Consider the following 7,521-nt stretch of genomic DNA (forward strand, 5'->3'; position numbering starts at 1 on the left):
TGTAAATCATAATACGCTTGACTCTTTCCAGAGTACGCCTAATTCTCTGCATTTGAACTTGACAAGGCGTCAAAACATGCTTTGTCAATCGCGTTCTAAGCAATGTAAAATCATACCAACGAGCCAATGGGATTTTTATGTTCTATAATAGTGCCTGGGGGGGTATATTCACGCCCCGAACTGTGAGCGAATATATCAACTCGTTGTCTCTTGCGCAGCGCCATGCCACCATGACACCGCAGAGCCAGCGGAGCATCAGTGCAAGCGAACGCGGTACGATGAATTCTTGCCTGACGTCGTCGGCTAGCCCCGCTAGGGAAACTCACCGAACGGGTAGGGTGGAACTCGTGTCGGTGCGTTGGAAGAGGCGGAGGCTTCATCTCTGATGAGATACCGTCGTAGCAGCGGGAGGCGTATAGAGCGTGCCGGTTGGGTCGGAACGTGAGAGCTTCTTCGTCGTCTTTTTCTGCGTGGCAAAAGGTGCTCATTATTTGTTTGGTAATAACCAAGATAAATGGCGCATAGATTGGCGTGAGACAGAACAAGATGGTATTATAATAAAGCTAAAATATCCGTTTGGCAGAAAAGGGAACAATAATAAGACTTATACCTGTCGGAGAGCCGCCTCAACATGAGTTTCGTTGTGTTCCGGAGTCCACAGCATAGTATCCTTGTATAGGGCTCCTGCGCTACCCAGGGGGCGCTGCGAAACTGACGTAAGACCGGACTTCTAGTACGAAGCTGCGGGGGTCCCACAGATCCTGTGTTGACAGAAGCAAAATGAGCTCGATGCTGCCGATTGTTTTGTGTCATGGTCACCAGCCCGTCCCCGACACGTCCGATCTCTTCTGTCGGTCAACTTGGCTTTAGAAAAAAACACTTTGCAGGGCTAAGTACGTCTACAGCGTCGACAAAAGCGCTGGGACGGTGATGGCGCTCTGCCACTTGCAGGTTGACCGATCGATGGTGGCATAAAGTGAAATTTGAAGTGAAAATTTCTTGGTTAAACTAATAGACTTGGTGACAAGAACGTTTCAGCAGCAGGCGATCAGATCAGATCAGATTACCTTTATTGTTGCCACGGGTGGGACCGTTTTCAGGTTGACTTCAGTGTCCTTACGGCGATGGCAGGAATCATGTAGATCTCTGCGGCGTCCTCGGCCACCTGGGCTAGTGAGGCCTTCGTCATTGGGTCTGTGCTGAGCAGCGCGGCCTCCCACCGCTCCTCGTTCGTAATTGTAATAAAATGGAGTGCTTTTTAAGAGTTTGAAGGGGTTTTTCTTCACAGGACGAAATCACATGTGGTAGGTCTGCGTATTGATGGCAAAGATAAAAAACAAGAAGTAACGCAATCGGCGAATAACGTGCGGACGTGCATGCGTACTATGCGTGCACTTTCATCAAACTCTGGCGGTTTGCGTCGCCGTTACGACTACATGGTCCAGCGCTAGTTTGCCGTTTCATTGTCTGGCTAAGGAACAAAATGCAGCCAGCGTCAGAAGCGCGAAATCTGTTTTGTGATTGCGAAAGTAGTGGCCGTAAAACAAAGTGGTCGGGCGAACTTAGTGGCCGTCCTGTTTCCTTTTTGCTCTCACTTTATTTAATTACGCTCTTGCATCATATATCCCCAGTTCGCACTTAACTGATTAGAATAAGGGTCGGCAACATATTTAGGTGTAGTGCTGAGTTGCATGAAGTCGACACGGCGGAGGGCTGGTTGGCAAATCACGTGGGAGTGGGACTGGGGCTTTCAAGGCAAAGAGCAAAGATTCAGCGGATTGCCAATAATATTTGACAACAATCTGGCAAAGTGTGAATATGGGGAACAATGCAGCTGGAAGCGATTAATTTTCATTCCTTGTGTCCCCGTCAAACACTATATGAGGTCGAAACTGGCGTGTTGGCGTTCAGATTGTTAGTGACAGGGGGAGAGGTGGGGTTCTGACGACGTGCTGGGGGACGCATAATACAGCCCCTCGGGCCACATTCGGCCCGCAAGTTGTAGGTTGCCGACACCTGCAGTACATATAACCAACACAGTCAGTCACGATCGCATGTAAATATTTGGGCCTCGCACCGTGTATGTGGCTCTGTTATGTTATGTAAGCATAGAATTGGACATCTCTGCAATGGCGTACCTGTGATTTGGTGATTGTTTTGCGTCCGTTAATTGCGCTTAATTTGTTTATTTGACGCTATTGCATCACCTACTCGTTACTATACATGTACCCTGCCGTTGGTAAATCGTATGGCGTACAAGAATAATTTAGTTTGCGAAAATACAAAATAAAATTTTCACTCGTTTTCAAGGTGGGGCCAAGCCAGCAGTGTCAGTTGAGTCAGCTGCGCTTTTGGTATCGCATTGCATTATAATCCTCCCGCTGAAGCAACCATTTAGAGTTACCTTAGGCTATAGGATGAGCAGCATTCTTTGTTTATGATATACTTGCTAACTGTTTCTTTGTGAACGGTACGCAAGAAGAAAGAACGATAATGATCGTCAGGAATTAGGTTAGATCATCGGACTTGGGGATACTGTTCCACCTCGCTACGATCGCGACAGCTCGCTCAGAAGAAAGCCGACAAATCGGCTTGTTGTAACAAATATTATTTTGTTTGGCCTCTGCAACTACTTTAAGGACATTTTATCAGTATGCAGTCATTTAAACGCACCACAATATGATTAAGTTAAGTGCAGCCAACTTTCGTTCTGGCTTTTAATTGAAAACACACGGAGAGCGATGAGGGTCGTCTGTTATTGTTCTACCCAGAGGCTTCGGCCACTAGGGGCGCTGCAAGTCGCCAAAACTCCAGCGCAGGAGCCCTATATGCTGCGGCGTAGGAGACGAATAGTAGCGAGCTTAGTGAAATGTGTAGTAGGGCAATGTTAAAGAGGAACGGGGATAATCCCGCGCCTTACGGGCAACCCGCGGATGGGAGATGAATGGCGTCGAATTGCAGGTCGCCGATATGAATGATAGCTGCTACAGAACGAAGGCGTACATTCCGGCCTCTTTTTTGCTGGGGTAGCGTGGATGTTGAGCCGCTTGCAGGAGAGCTCATTCCACTCCGACGACGAAAAGGTAAACCTTAACTGTTTAGGCACGTTCTCCGCCGTGCCCGAATACACACTGACTATAGGGTCACGTGCAGGCGAGCATAAATACTCTGAATTCAAAGCCGTCAACAGGCGTTCAGCGTACTGCGGGCGGCATCAAAAACTACATGTACAGGGTGTTGCGGCGATAATTGGAACTCTTTAAAAATTTTTCCTGAGCGAACCGCCGCTTTGTTCGCGCCCAAACTTCACACGAAGATCGCATTTTGTGGTCTATATGTTTTGACACCGGGAACAACGACGGTACTTACCTGGTCTTTCTGAAAATAAATAAAAACGATTTTCGCCTATGGGAAAACGGCGGCTGATTTGGACGTGCGAGGCAGCGCAAGTTGATCTTGGAACAACGGCGCCACCTGGGGGAGCGAAACCCATGTTTCGGATTCACGGTAGAAAGGCGCCAAATGGTGTAGCAGACTTTCAGAAAATCTTTTTGGCCCCCAGTTTACGATGCTCACAAATACTTGCATAACAGCTGCTTCAGTACATATTTTCCCTTAAAACTTCCTTCCGGCGGCGTGGCGGCGTGTTCGATTCCGTGGGGATTGTTGCAGGAGTCGGTGATCCAATCGCTGGTGGTGCATTTTTTTTCTGCGACTCCCTTTCAGCAGTACGTCCTTGGGGAGTATCGGAACGGACCAACCGGTTGGCCGTTTAACCGTTCGTCCGCTCACATTTAGTCCCTAAAGGGGGCAATGATTGTGACAAAGGCTTTAGTCCCGCAGGAGACGAACTTGTAGTCCTTTTTGCCCTGGAGTGTAGACTCAACTTTCGCGTCTGTGTGCACTTTGACATCGTTGTGTTACCGAGCAGCACTGACTGCTCAAACTTTTATGTGGTTCTACGTAGTACTGAAGTTAAACTCCCGGAAAACAACCGCTAGAAGCAGTGGAATGGGACGCTTATTCACAGTGACAAGGTGCACAATTTCTAATTCAAAGAAGTAAAGGTGACATCTACGTTCGGGTCTTAAGATGTAAGACGCGGTAGCGTTAAACAATGTGGTGGTTTTGTGAAATGCGACCTCACACTTGCACTTCGCATGGTGTGCCGCAAGATTTCCCGCTGTGCTGACTTGTTGGCAGGCATATCTATGTTTACGCAGACTTTCGTTGATACATCGGCCTGATTGTCCGATGTAGAAAGGACCGCAAGACAAAGGTATCTTCTATATAACACCCTGCGCGTAATTAAAAAATTTTCGCACGTGCCGAAACTTGCATGTTGCCTTTGATGCTCCCTTTTCTTTTCCTAACTGCGTAGCCTTACAAAGGCCACGGAGCTTTAAAGGTGCAGTGAAAACAACTGGTACTTTATGCTTTCCCCCGACTTTTTAAATGAGGAGAATTTCTTTAACTCACGATGTTATGCGTCCGTAACTCGGCGTCCGCACCACGGCAGCTGCGCCCTCTACCCCACTCCTCCTCGTCCTCAACACGCTTGCAACAACAGGTGCAGCGCGCGCTCCGGCGTTACAAGCACCGTAGCAACAGCAGGTGCGGGCGCGTCGTGGCGTGACGGTGGCGTAATAGCCCGCTCTCTCTCCGCGTCCTCTCCCTCTACTGCGTTCGTTGGGAATATAAACCCGGGTGTCGGCGCGTCAGCCGCACTCCAGTTCTGCTTCGTTCTCTTCTCGTCGCGGTTGTCGCAGTTGCTAAGCGATGGAAGCAAGACCTTCAACTAGTACCGCGACGCAATCCAACTTCAGATTCGCGGCACCAGTTCAAGACATCGTGCCATCGCCATCTTCATCTTCGGGATCAACGGCATCAACGGAATCGTCGGCGGAAGACAAGGCGGCGAGGCGGCGGGCTGCCGACGCCGAGCGCAAGCGGCGTAAGCGCCATAACACTTGACGTTACCTAATACTAGTCTCGTTGTCTCTCTCCCCAATCATACCAACAACAACAGCAACCCTACCACCACCATTACAACACCCATCGCCACCGCCACGCGCGTAACGCCGCTAATGCTCTGCATTTACTCGTGCCCCTCCCGCGGGGGCATGTCGGGGTCCCTTTTTTAACCAGTTGGAAACGCCGTGAACGTATTGCAAGACGGCAGGTCGAATGCGTTTTTTCACACCTGCTACTTCTACACCTTTTCCTTTGACAACAGTTCTCAGGACTTTTTCTCCAACAGAAACTAGCAAAGCGTTTCGACAACCACTTTTCTTTAGCAGGTTGACTTGGAAGCTAAGGCTTTCCGTGATAGGCTAAAGCTTTCCGTTGCAGGATTTTTTGACCCCTTTCGAAAGACACGAAAACGCGGTTCCACGTTGCCCTTCACGTCGTTTGTAACTTACTCCACCTTGGGGATTTCCCCTAAATCTGTTCGATCAACACCTCTCCATTACTTCGAGTTGTTGATCAATTCGCTCTCGCGCTACAAACGACTGGCCTCCTGGTTAGCTCTATTGGTAGAGCGACTGCTCTGGTTAAGCGGTCGTCCCGGGTTTGAATCCTGGACCAGGACTAATTTTTCTTCAACTGCGAAGTGTCTGAGGTAGCTGTATAGCTTTTTTTTTGTAGCCGATTGGCTGCATGCAGGTGGATGTCAAACTTTCCTTCGCAGAAACTTACTCCACCTTGGGGATTCCCCATAAATATGTTCGATTAACACCTGTTCCTTACTTCGAGTTGTTCATCAATTCGCTCTCGCGCTACAAACGACTAGCCTCCTGGATAGCTCAGTTGGTAGTCGACTGCTCCGGTTAAGCGGTGGTCCCGTGTTCGAATCGCGGACCAGGACGAATTTTTCTTCAACTGCGAAGTGTCTGAGGAAACTGTATAGCTTTCTTTGTAGCCGATTGGCTGCATTCAGAAGGATGTCAAACTTTCCTTCGCAGAAACGTACTCCTCCTTGTGGAGTTCCCGAAAATCTGTTCGAGTAACACATATATGTTAGATGCTTGTGTTGGTTTATCCTCCACAGTGTTTGCGAGTCTTTTGAAGAAAGAAACCCTTTTGAAGCAACGGGGCAAATTGGGTTCCTAGGCGTAGGATGAGCAGACACTCTTAGTGGTTTTTTTTTTAAGAGAGTGGATATTCGTGGTCGCATGCAGCATATGTGACCTCGCGTGCCTCTTGGTCGGTGCCTCATTCTGTTCCAGGCCTTTGTGTCCGGGTGTCCAGGAGACGTTAATTTGCTGAATTGGGGAAAGGAGTATCTTACCGAAGACTGCAGAAAACAGCCGAATCCGTGTTGAGAGTCTGTAATGATGTTTACGATTCTATTCGATTCTCCCAATTGTCGGATTGCCAAGGGCATGTCTTCAACTTTCATTTATTTGATCCTGTACGTAGAAGGGCCATGTACAGAGGAGGGCTAAATTTTGAACTATAACAATGGCTGCGTCGTAGTACTTTCGTCAATGCCATAGTCGGTGTATACTGTGGTCTCATAATTTTCGAACTTTCCTCAAATGAACTTGATCCTGCCATATCGCCTAATCTTTTGTAGGTTTTGAAGCATGTTTTTCATAGAAGAGAGTTATTATGCGGAGTTACTGGATTGGTGACATGTATATCATGGCGCGCAGTCGTTTTTTTTTCACAGTGGTAGCCTGTCTTCCATAAGAAGCCGTCCCTATTTTGTTTTCCCAGCTCTTCTCTTGCGGCTGGGAGAGTAGTTTCTCTGATTTCTTCAAAAGCATTATGAAGACAAAATTTGTGGGCCTATTTATCGACATAAACGTCACCATCCTATTCAGGCCGACTGCAGGAAGAAGGCCTCTCCCAATGACACTCACTGCTGTTGTCCTGCGCTGCCCGTCTCCGCTCTTTGCCTCTGGATGTTGTTTTTTCATCCCTCGATCGACTAAATAGCCTTTCCCTTCTAAATCTGGCTCCTCATCTCCATTCTGTTCCCGTCATGTTCCGTCTATGATCCGTTCGTCTCATGGTGAAAATTGCTAGGTTTAGGACTGCCTTATATGCTGTCCTGATGATGGTGTTTCTTTGATTTTCTTTGGTGCGGGTAATAACTGGCTTATGATCAGTGGCTCAGTGAGCCTCACTGTTCCTTCTTCTTTCGTTCTCTTCTCTTGATTAGGTATAGTGTGGAAATTGCTTAAATTTTTTCTCTTTTTTTTGAATGTGAGTTCAGCTGTGCTGCTTGACTGCAGAACCACGTCAACATTCATACGGGAGTGTTCTCTAGGAGGACATCGTTACCTGTTGTACGATGATGTTTAATTTTGCCGCATGGCATTCTACGTCGTTTGCCAAACGGAGCTTGCAGAGGAGACTAAAGCAGGAGAATATTTAAAAGTAGCTTGAAAATTTATGTGATTAGACTAGACTCCAGCAGGCAGTACCGCTTCCTGCGATCACCAAACTAGTCGAAGAGATCAAGCTGAGTTTGCTGTAGCACCTCGAATACATGCGCATGGATGCGCTATT

The sequence above is a fragment of the Haemaphysalis longicornis genome, unplaced genomic scaffold (assembly GCF_048455015.1).
Source record: "Haemaphysalis longicornis isolate Haplotype H1 unplaced genomic scaffold, Haemaphysalis longicornis Haplotype H1 scaffold_62, whole genome shotgun sequence".
Classification (NCBI taxonomy): Eukaryota; Metazoa; Arthropoda; class Arachnida; order Ixodida; family Ixodidae; genus Haemaphysalis; species Haemaphysalis longicornis.